General features: G+C 39.2%; 1 long non-coding RNA gene across 1 annotated transcript; it reads left to right on the top strand.

The window, feature by feature from the left end:
- The first annotated feature begins 3,885 nt into the window (after positions 1-3,885).
- On the top strand, positions 3,886-8,727 carry LOC115029233. Its single transcript, XR_003834787.1, has 3 exons — positions 3,886-4,028; positions 8,073-8,116; positions 8,653-8,727. It is a non-coding gene; the product is annotated as an uncharacterized LOC115029233 (long non-coding RNA).
- Positions 8,728-12,622: the final 3,895 nt, after the last annotated feature.

The raw sequence follows: 12,622 nt of genomic DNA, 5'->3' as shown, positions 1-12,622 counted from the left end.
AGTTTCAGCTAATGCTCAGCAGAGTCTAGGGACAGGAGCACAGTGGAGGGAGGAACATTCTTCTAGCTTGCCTTATTTTCATATAGTACTGGTTGACTTTCTGAGTCATAAAGGGAGATCCAGCTCATTTCTCATTGGGGCCATGTTTTGCATGTGCTTCTCTGAGGATATTGAATCTGAGGGTGTTCTGACTGCTACCATCTGTGGGGTGATGGATTCACACTTGGTGCTTCAACATGTTCTTAGATCACTCCGATCTATTTCAAACAAAACCTGGGTGTCCTTTAGTCTTCTAAGCCTAACTTTTCAAGGGGAAATATATTTTCATTGATTTGTATCTGCCTCCACTGCCCAAAGCACACATCTCTTCACCTCTTCCTCTTGGAATCTAGAAAATGTCTAAGTGAAAATTGTTTTTAATTTCTTTTACATAAGCAGAGTTGGGATTTGAAGAACTTCCTCTACATATTAGATAAAGAGGAGGCATTTTCTACTTTGTGTGCTTTTGATGTGTGTGAAGTTGAATGGATGTGTGTAGATGCAGATATATATCTATGCATATTTGGGTGTCATTCCTCAGGCTCTATCCATTTGTGATACAGGGCACTATCCACTTTATGATACAGGGCCTTTCACATGTCTGGAACAGGCTATGTAGATGAAGCTGTTTGTTCAGCAAACCACAGGATCTGCTTACTTTCCCCTCCCTAATCCTAGGATTACAAGTACTCTACCATTCTTGATTTTTAAAAATATAAATATGTCTCAGAAATTGAAATCAGGACCCTGTTTTCATAAGGCAAATACTTTACTGACTGAGATATTCCTCAGCCCCATTTTTAAGTTTTGACACAGGACTTGCAACATAGTTAATAGTTTTATTGTTTATAGTTTAAACCAACCATGTCTCTTCTGTCATGTCAAGCTTCTCCAAGAAACTTCTAGCCTCCAGGCTTTGTGGGGGAGGGCTTGGGGGAATGAGTCAGGTTCAAGGTCAAGTGAGGCACAAGCTTAGACAGTATCTTCAAGGCTTTTGAAGGTGATGGTTGTAAGCAGGAGAGTTCAGAATCATGAAATATAATTTTTAAAAGAAATATATATGCCCTCTTTACTTGTCCCCGGCATCCCTGGTTGTCTGTGCCCACAAGGACAACCCAAGTTACCTAAGCCTGTTTGCAGTACCTCCCAGTAGACAGTTTGGCCTCTTCTTAGAGTATTAGGTCTTCTTCACCCTTTAATTTCAGTCATGGCGTATCAGCCAATGTTAACACAGTGGGAAAGCACCCTCTTTCACATCCTGTTGTCATGTACATTTTATGAATAAACAGTTAATTAATAAGTAGTTCTGGCAATTAGCTCATTATTAAAGCTAAAGAGAGCTATGAGCATCAATTCGGTCATACTGAGTCATTCTAACTTGTAAGAAGGGTAGGAAGATTTAAGAGCTAGATGTTAAGTAAAATGCAAGATGAAAGGGAACTCTATCTATCTCCATAATCACCACCCAGTCACTTCCTCCTTTTGCTGGAGAAGCAGGGGGCAAGAATTTCCCTCTCCACAAACATGCAGAAAGTTTGTCCTAATCTTTATCCTTGGCTTGGAAGTTGAATCCACATATTGGATTGTCCATATGCTTAGAAACTTTCTACTAGTTTTCAAGAAACACCATTGTTTCACTCTGTTTGGAAACATTTTCAAGTTGTCTGTTAGAGGCGATCATTTGTGCAGACAGCATACCATGCCACTCTTTATTTTGAGACTCACTCTACTTTTTCTATTTATGGGACTTCTTATAGAACCATACCATATCATTGTGTTGCAGTAGCAACCTTGTGCTATTTTTAAAAATATTATAATCTTTATTTAATTTATAAGTAAATTGGCAAAACTGGAACAAACTGTACTGCGATAGCTCAGGCCCAGAAAGGCAAACGGAATGTATCCATTGTCATATGTAGATCCTAGCTTTGAAACTTTAGCCATATGTGTTCAACTTGGAGTACCTGTGGAAGCCAGAAAACTAGAAATGTGGCATCAGGGGGTGTTCTAGAAGAGTGGTAGGGTAGAGTTTCAGTAAGATGAAAGCAGAGATATGCAGGTATGTTGTGTGGAGTCAGATGTTAACCTTTGAGGGTTGAATCTGTCCTTTCATTGTTAGTTCCAGGAATCAAAGTTTTAATCAGGTTTTCATGGCAAGTGATTTTTACCAGCTGATCCCTTTCTCTGCTCTGACCTAGCATTCTTAGGGGCACCTCTGCTGGCTTTCGATAAATACCTATGGAATGAATAGATAAATACATTATTACAGTTACTTTTTTAAAAAACAATTCTATTAGATATTTTCTTCATTTACATTTCAAATGTTAACCCCTTTGCTGGTTTCCCTTATGAAAACCCCCTATCCCATACCCCCTCCCCCTGCTCAACAACTTAGCCTCTCCTGCTTCCCTATACTGGTATTCCCCTATACCGGGGCACTGAGCCTTCACAGGATCAAGGGCCTCTCCTCCCATTGATGTCCAACAAGGTCATCCTCTGCTACATATGCAGCTGGAGTCATGGGTTCTCCATGTGTATGCTTTGGTAGGTGGTTTAGTCTCTGGGAGCTCTGGGGTTACTAGTTGGTTCATATTACTGTTCCTCCTATGGGCTACAAACCCATTCAGCTCCTTCAGTCCTTTCTCTAGTTCCTCCATTGGGGATCTTTCAAGTCAGAATGTTTTAGAGTAGCTGGAGGTCACAGAAAGAGGTTAGACTGTAATATTTAATGTTGGTGAAATTTTTCTGCTCAAATTGAAGTCCCCTATGAGCTGGATTTCCTTGATGTAGTCACTTTTTGCTTGTCTAATAGTCAAACATTTCAGCCTGACATACCTTCATGTTGTGTTGTGCACACCCTGAACTGCTGACCCGGGAAGGTCAACCGTGCTTTTTAGTAACCAGAGTCAGAAGAGACCTTAGAAGTTACATCTGTTAGGGTGAGATATTTTCGACTGTTGGCACATAATTCTGGATGAAATTTATGCGATGACTTTCAATAGATGGTTGGCAGTAGTAAATTTAATATTTATTATGAAGAGAAACACTGCAGTTTACAAAAACATTTGTATACTCATTATTTCAGTTCTTGATACATGCTGTCAGGGAGGATCACTACCTCAAGTAGAGAAACTGAAGCTCTGAGCATTGAAGAACTGCACATAAGGAGGAAATCATTTGTAGATTATTATTCAAACTAATTCTGCAATTCTGCTGACTCAGGGTCCCATGTTCTTCCCTTTTGCTAAAGTCATGTAAGTTATGCAGCTAGTAGCAACAGAAGGATGTTCTCACGATTCTGCTGAGAACAGATTTTCTGCATAAATCTATTTATAGGTACCAATATCACATAACTAATATTCATTGCAAGAAAGTATACTAAAGTAGTTTTAAATTTATGCCAAATTTGCCTATTTATATAGGACTTTGTATTAAAAAAAATGGTTCAATTGTCTCAACTAATTCCCACAATAATCCAGACTCCAAGGCTCATTTCCCATAATTATCTAAGCTATTGGAGAATATTCTAAAAATAGACATAAATTCGAGCATGCATTTAATGACATTGCATAATACAGACACTTGGTGCAAGGCTCTCAGAAGTGAAACTGGAAATCACAATGTCTTTGAAAAGGGGACATCTTCTAGCAATAAAAGCACCAGTTACTCAGTTGCTTCCTGGTTAATTGTGATTCTATCATAGTCTTTAGAATTAGGCTTATAGCTATAGAGGGCATGAAATATAATAATGCTTATCTCTCATCATCAGATGTCACACATTGAGGACTAAAATATATACCACATGTACTATGCAAATTCCAAGGAGGGAAGGAGGGAAGACTGAAGAAGCACTTTTAAAAGTTCAGTACAAGGAAAGCAACATCATCCTAGGAAACCAGGCAAGGCTTTAAAGAAGAAAAGACCTTAAAATACAGCCTGGTTGATGCAGGAGAAGAATGAAATGAGAGAATCTTCTAGTGCTGTTAAGGGTAAGTTGAAAAGCAAATGTATGTTAGAACAAGTTGAGCTTGGAGGATAACTGGTTGGATTGTAGAATGTATGACAAGAACGGACAGGGGATGGTTCTAAGGAGACATCTGAAGCAGGATAACGAAAGACCATGACCATCAGGCTTTGGTAGATTTCATACACAAAACCCATGATTGGTTGAGGAGCTTTGACTCAGAGGTTATGACATGTGGACAGCCCATGAGGGATAGGGAAGGTGTGCCATTAAGTTGACCATATTTGTGTAAATATCCCTCACCTCAGTGGGTGAGAAAAGACATCAAAATAGAGGAGATTTTAGGGGGGAAAGGTAGAGAATGGGACAAGAGGGGCATGGATAGTGAAAAATGATGAAAATTCAATATGTACATGCATAAAATTGTCAATGAAAAAGCATGAAAGAAATATCCATTTGAGTGATCATAATCACATGTCTTAGTCTTCTTAAATGTGGCCTAATGGTTCTTATTTTCTTTGAGGAAAATCAAAACATTTTAACATGCCGGAGAAGATTCCAAGTGCTTTACTCTTTTGGACCTGGCCACCTCCTTACACACATTCTAACACACACCTGTTCTCCAGTGCCATACATGTGGCTTATTATTCTGCCAGGAAAACATTTTCCCCAAATTCTTACCAAGCTAATTTCATGAACACTTGTAAAGGTTATTACTTCATGGAGGTCTTTTGTGATGTCCTGTAAAACAATACTCATGCCCTGACTTTTGTCCCAAAACCCTGACTATTTCCTAGTCTGGTGCTTATTGCATTTTTAATTAGGTATTTTCTTCATTTGCATTTCAAATGCTATCCCAAAAGTCCCCCAGACCCTCCCCCTCCACTCCCCTACCCACCCACTCCCACTTCATGGCCCTGGCGTTCCTCCGTACTGAGGCATATAAAGTTTGCAAGACCAAGGGGCCTCTCTTCCAAATGATGGCCGACTGCTTATTGCACTTTATTGTAACTACTAGTTTGCTTGTTTGTTTGTTTTGCATATATCTCTAAGACAGTTTCTCTAAGTAGTCTAGGATTAGACTAGATCACAATGATCTTTCTGCCTTACCATCCTGGAATTGAGATTCATAGATATGTGCTTTATCCTGCCCAGATCTAATTTTGTAACCTCTCAGTTATATACAAATGCCATGGGAACAGAGATAGTCTGCTTTGTATAGCCATATGCCCTTAATAAAGTTCCAGGATCATTGAATTTATCTTCAAAACATTTGTGGAGTAACTGTGTATATATACATATATACATACATGTATATATATATACACATACATGGCCCTTTTAGCAACCTTCATTTCCCTCCCTGTACTGGTTGACCATGACATTCTTTGATATTTCTACCTAATTCCATAGCTATTACATGAATACCCGATACTCTTGGGGGGGTCAGCAAAGGGCATCAGACCCCTTGGAACTGGAGTATGAATAGTTGTAAACCACCATGTGGGTGCTGGGGATTGAACATGGATGTTCTGCAAGAATAACAGGTGCTCTTAACCAATGAGCCATCTCTCCAGAGCCAACATCATAGCTCTTAAATTGTACCTTTTCATGTCTGATTTTTATGTAATGTCAAGCATCCATAGAAAAAGATATAGAAAGGTGGGTAGTTAGTCTTAAGCACTTCCACACTCATGACTGGAACTGAGAAGAGAACTTAAGTTCTCAAGGTAGTTGAGACAGGTCTTGGTGGAAAAAAAAATCAAGGTTCTTAAGTAAAACTGGAGAAAGGACTGGTACTGGATCAGGGATTTGCAGAAAAGGTAGGACCATATAGTCTTCATGACATGAACCATGGTTTATTTAACTCTGATTATTAAATAAATGAGACTTCAGCACTGATATGTTTGCCTTTTGATGACATCAGAGATCCCAGGCCATGTGATGTTGTCTACCTTCAGGGTTGGTCTTTCCTCCTCAATTTTACCTCTCTGAAATTTTTCTTACAATGTGTCTAGATGTTTCTAAATACTGTGAAGTTGCCATAAAGATGAAACATACCAGATGGCAAGGAGAGGGCAAAATCAAGGTGGGAAACTGTCAATATCTGTGATGCCAGTCAACATCCATGTGCCCAGAATCTCTCTGACTCGGAAGTGGAGAGAAGATCCATCAGATGCAGTCCCAGGAGCATCTATGTTTTATGGTGCCACTTTATTTCCCCTCCAGTTTCCAGTTGAGGCACACCACAATTTGCAACACAATTCTCACATGTTGCAAATCACAATCAGTAAGCACTATGATAACATAAATGAGAAAATATGGCAAAAGGCAGTTTTCTTTGATGCTGTGATCCTTTAGACACGAGTGCTGTCACTATCATTCTGAGATTTCTTAAGTAGCCAGAATTCTTAGAACAAAAAAAAAAAAAAAATCCCAGCCCAACTATCTGATGCCTGGAAGTGGTTTTCCTTAACAGGATGCCAGGGTACATTTTTGTCCTGTGAGCTGTAACTGTGCTAACCTCAGCTCCAGGATCAAACACTTTACATGTGTTGGCTATGGGAGAGTGCCCATCTTCTCTAGAGCTTGATTTAGTAAAAGCTAGTATTTGAGCTCAGCAGTGAGTTCAACTGGTCGACCAGAGCTTAGACACCATAGATAAGAAATGAACTCAAGAATTCTTTGTTTTTCAGTTGGATATTTTATTTCTTTACATTTCAAATGTTATGCCCTTTCCCGGTTTCCCCTGCATAAACCCTCATCCTATACCTCCTCCTCCCGCTTTTATGAGGGTGCTCCCCCACCTACCCACCCAGCAACTTTCACCTCACTTCCCTAGCATTCCCCTACACTGGGGCATCGAGCCTTCACAGAACCAATGCCTCTCCTCTCATTGATGTCCAACAAGGCCATCCTCTGCTACATATGCAGCTGGAGCCATGGGTCTCTCCAATGTGTACTCTTTGGTTGGTGGTTTAGTCTCTGGGAGCTCTGGGGGTACTAGTTGGTTCATATTGTTCTTCTTCCTATGAGGTTGTAAACCTCTTCAGCTCCTCCAGTTCTTGCCCTAACTCCTCCATTGGGGTCCCTGTGCTCAGTCTGATGGCTGGCTGCAAGCATCCGCATCTGTATTTGTCAGGATCTGGCAGAGCCTCTCAGGAGACAGCTATATCAGGCTCCTTGTCAGCAAGCATTTCTTGGCATCAGCAATAGTGTCTGGATTTGGTGTCTGAATATGGGATGGATACCCAAGTGGGGCAGTCTCTGTTTGCTCCCCCCAACCCCCAAAAAAGGCCATACAAAGAGCCATTTTTTAAAGGAGAATGGCTAGCCTTGGTTGAGAGATAAAATTTTCTAGATTACAATCTGTATGTCTGTGCAACAAACTGCCCTGCAGTATGCAAAGTTGTACGTAAAGCAGCAGAATGACTCATGGGAAATCTGAACACACATGGCTCCATTCCCAGTCTCCACAGAAGCCCATCAGCCTCCAGCAATCATGACTGGGATCATAGTATATCTTTAGTTTATATATTTTAGAATTTCTTCAGTAAATGGTTTGTGTTTTCATTGTAAAGAATTACAAAAATTTTATAACATTTACCCTTTAGGGTTTCATACTATTCATTGTGCCTAAATTATATTATATTTGTTTATTATGAATATGAAAAACAAAACATGATTGTAAAAATTTCACTATACAATGCAAGTTTGATTCTTATAGAGCCAGTATTCATTTACATACCACATATTCAGTTATATTGTCTGTAAATAATGATACTTTTATTTCATTAAGCTGCATGCTGTTTATTTATTTTCCTGCCATTTTGCGTGTGTTGAGATCTCTGTTACGATGACGGAGGTATGGCGAGAAGAATTAGCTTCCCTCCTTACACTTCTAGGAATTATGGATAGCCTTTTGCTATCAATTATGATATGAATTACAGTTTGTTTTTGTTTTTAAAGACAACATTACCAGTTTGATGAAGTTTTCCTGTGTGTTTAGTTAGCTGGTGTTTTCTATCATGGATAAATCTAGAATCTGTGGAATGCTTTTCCTACACAGGTGGAGATATCTCTAGGATTTTTCATATTTCATTCGATGATGTGGTAAGTTAAGTGGGTTTTCATGTTGGGGAAGTTATGCATTGAGGGGTACAGCTCAGCTGGCTGAGAGGCACAGGCATATTTTATACATTGTGATATCAATGTGCTAGTATTTGTTGAGGATCTTTTTGCACATGCTTTCATGTCATATGGGTTATTGATTTGCAGTTTGTTGTCCTTTGTAGAATTTTTTGCTTTGTTTTCAACTCATGCTGGCCTCTCTTATAATGGGTTAGGAAGTATTCTCTCTTCTGGAAAAGGTTTAAGAACTGGCACATTCTCTTTAGTAGTTTGAATTTTAGCCAGTGAAAACATTTGCTCTCTAGGTGCTGCTTAGTGTTGCCAATTTGAAAGAAATTGGAATTATTTAGGATATGGGCTTTTGGGCACATCATCTGGGAATTATCTTGATTACATTCATTGAGGTAGGAAGACCTGCCTGCCTGCTGTGAGCAGCATCATTCCCTAGGCAGTGGTTCCTGGACTGTATAAGAGTAGAGAAAGTGACCCAAGCACTAACACTCACACATTCATTGCAGTTTTCTGCCAGCTTTGGACATAATATACCCAGTTACTTCAGCTTCCTGCAGCTGTGACTTCTCATCGTGATGGACTGTAATGTATCTTGAACTGTGAGCTGAAATACATCCTTTCTTCCTTAAGTTGCTTTGGTCTATCACACCAACAGGAAAAGATACCACGACAGGTAAGTAGTATTCTGTGTGAGTAAGATTCATGGCTGTTGCTGCTAATACATTCTATTAGGATAGGTTGAGAAGTCAATCAAGATGGTCTGTAAACAATAAGGCAAGCCTGCCAGCAGCAAAAGGCAAACAGTACTCCGCACCCCGGCTTTATAAATTCTCTCCATATTCATTGTCCATTTATATTTTCTTCTACTATATTTTTAGTTATACTTTTCAGCGAAAAACAAAAGGCCCTTTAGTTTAGCCTACAAAAGGGCTAAACTATTACATGTTTCTAAGGCTTTGACCTAGGTGACATATGCTCTCTTTCTCCCCATATATAAGTATTAGTCTAGAGCTAGGAGAGATATCTATACATGCATGAATATATGTAATAAATTTTATGTTTTATAGCTTTAGAGTTTATTCTATGTATTAAAAATAAATATATCTTTATATGCATATATATACATACATACATGTTGTTAGAATATATTATTTGTTATTTTCAAAAACATCTTTTAAGTCCAACTACTCAAATAGCAAGTGTTTGATAGTACCAGCCTTTGACATCATCAGTCATTTCCTGCTTTTAGTCTTCAGGGTAGATATCATTCACTTACTTCTCACTTCATAACTTGACTATTGGCTTTTGAATATAGGAGTAGGTTCAGGATTCTAAGGTAAAAGGATCTGTTGCTGAAGTTCTGCTACCAATAAGCATAAAGGGTTTGAGTGTTCTCCCTGACTAGGCCAGATGGGCCTCCTTACTCTAATTAAAGCATCTGATCCTTTTGTCAAATGACCAGCACATTCTTGTTGCCTAATCCTGGACCATTCTCTGTATGGAGCCTGATAGATGCGTGTTCCAGATAAGAGTTGTGCTTGGTTGGTTTGGACTGTTGATCTCTTTGTGGATAGGGACAGTCTTTCTTCTTAGTACACATGTCCTGGTTTCACCCACAACTTGTCCTTGCTTTTCCCCACTCCTTTCTTGGCTGGAGTAGGCTAGCATGCCATGTAGTATAAATGAGAGTTGTGTTATGAAAAATTTTAGTGATTAAAATTTCATTTCTAGGTTGGACAGAAAAAGGAAGAAGAGGTTACCATTTTATAATATTGAAACTTTTATTCATCTCTCTTGCTCACACATGTCATATCATGCCATGCCATATCATGTCATACCATCTCACATCATGTATCTTTCTCTCTCTTTCTTATTTCTTTCTAGCAATCTAGCTGAGATTTTTTGGATTTTGATTACATTGTCTTTCTTCTTTCAGACTGTAGAATAAGATGTAATGGATTCATTAGGATTTTCTCAAGGAAGTATGCCAATGATCATAAGTAAAAGTATTATTATAGGCCTTAGGTCAACAGAATAATGGAAACTAGTGGAAGGTTCTATGTCTTTCTGGTATCTCTGAAGCTGAGTTGAGCTATCCAGACCGAGAGACATGAGGTGGACATGTGTAGGAATAGAAAAACTAGAGACAGGAAAAATGAGTTCATGACAACCACCCCAAACTCATCTGTCTTTTACTTCCTCGAACTCTCCCTATGGGTGATCTACAGAAAAGATGCGCTCTTTGCCATGATGATACTCATGCTTGTGTTTCAGGAATCAGAGCTCCAGAGAGAGACCTAAACACATCTGGAGTTCAGGAGGTGAGATGCTGCTTCATCCACACCGTGAGCAGTAGATATTTAGTTCACAGCAGCAGCAGCACCACAGCCTTCATTGTGTAACATGGCCTACAGCTCACTGAGCTATGTATGTTCTTTCCAGTCTCATGTAACTATTGGCCCATTCTTATCCAGAGCCATGAAAAGAGAGAGTTCTGGGAAATATAATCCCTGGTTAGCTAAATTGTGGACACCACACGTTGTTAGTTGTTAAATTGTTACCTGTTCACATATTTAAACTATACTTAGCTCTCAAACAAAAATGATCAGGGCTGCAAATGCATCTCAACGGTAAAGCACATGTTTACTGTAAATAAAACCCTGGACCCAGTCCCCATTAGCACCATACAAATAGAGATAATAGTAAGATCTTGCTTTTGCCTATGACCCATCTAGCCTATGTACAAATGCAAACACATCAAGTTTCTATCCCAAACAGGACACAAATTTGTTTTTTTAACCTTTTCGATGTCCATTACTTTTACCAGAACCACTTAATTATAGTATCTCAGAATTTTTATTCTAAGCTGTAGATGATTATGAATGCATTTTATATACTGTAGAGAATAGTGTTAAAAAATGGTGATGCTGTGCACATTATAGTCAGGAGTGAACTGCATGTATGATCGAATAGTCATTTAAGGGTCATAGTTTGAAGAACCACTTTCATTCCTACCCCTTGACACCCACATTCATGAATTTTGGTAATAGGAGAAATAGCGTGGTGCAATATTTGCTCCTTTCCCTGTTGTTTTTTAGTTATGCTTGAAGGTTTTATTACCAAAGAAAATATGTTTTCACCAAAAGGCATAAGAGTTCCATGAAACAGAAAAGTTGACATGCTGTCTGGCCACTTTGAGTTCCTTATTCCAGGGATTCAACACACAAAGAAGGAAGTTAAGACAGCTAGGTGGCTGATTCTGATTCAAGGCAAATTAAGTTATGCAGTGTTATTTATTCTCTGTGCCTCGTCCTTTAAAGGATTCCCCAGTCGATAGTCAACTGGCCCTTTAAGAATTCTTAGCTGTTAGAATTGTTTGAACCTATGACTTTCAGTGTTGGTTGCTTCTTGGATTTCTGGGAACAGGATGGGCTATGAAAAAGTCAGCTGAGGCTGAGAAAGGGTAGCAGAATGAGAAGAGAATGCTGTTGGTGCAGAAGATATGCTTATAGGTGAGCTGAGAGAAGCAGAGCTGAGCAGATAGGCTAGAACAGTTTTTATAGTTTGTAGCTGTTAGTATTGGGGAAATTGGGAGAATTGACTGTTTAAGCAGACTGTTGTGGAACTGAAGGAATTATAGTTGGGAGAAATGTTTGAAGGGACCTGGCTATAAACTGGGAGGAAGGCTTGCAAGGAGTTAAGAGAACTGGTTACTGTTTGTAAACTAGCTAGCTATTGTAAAGGCTGAAATTACCCCATCCTTACAAAGTATTAACTTGGACAACACACTGCAAGTATGTCATGATGGTGCACAAGGCATTTTGGTTTGTTTGTTTGTCTGTTTGTTTATCTATTTATTTATGATTCATGGATGGTGGAGTGTCTGATATAGTAAGATCAGGAAGGTGAATCTATATCCAGAACAAGTATATCTTTATTTATGTACACCTCATCCACTTAGGCTATCCTTCTTCAAACAGGAGAAGGAAATGTAATCAGACTGGCAGAGGGCTAATCCTGGCTAGGAATCAGATAATGGGAGTTACTGCTGGTTCCTTGTATTGGGAGCAGAGCACCCGTCACTTGACAATTGCTGGCAGGTAAATGGTTGCAGTGCCAAGCATGTGTGTGACCTATATCTGTGTGTGGTGCATAATCATGACTGCAGCTCTGGTCAAGGACTGTGAGGGCTGGGGAGGGAAGAAGGTAGGCTGGAGTCCACGGTGGATGTTTTTTATTCACTTGATTGATTATCATTATCTCCTATTGAGAGAAGCTCTCAGTGAGCACAGGTGGTATAAATACCTTGTGTTCTTTCCATTTACCTCTTCTTAAGGCATACTGATCATTGATTTTGTTATTTTAAAACAGATTTATTCATTTTTATTTTATGTGCATGAATATTTGCCTGCCTTTATGTAGGTATGTTATGTGTGTATGCCACCTACGGAGACCAGAAGAGAGGATTATGTCCCT

Source organism: Mus caroli, chromosome 14 (genome assembly GCF_900094665.2).
Source record: "Mus caroli chromosome 14, CAROLI_EIJ_v1.1, whole genome shotgun sequence".
NCBI classification, from domain to species: domain Eukaryota; kingdom Metazoa; phylum Chordata; class Mammalia; order Rodentia; family Muridae; genus Mus; species Mus caroli.
Note: the sequence above shows the minus strand (reverse complement) of the source record. Positions and strands in the feature narration are given on the sequence as shown.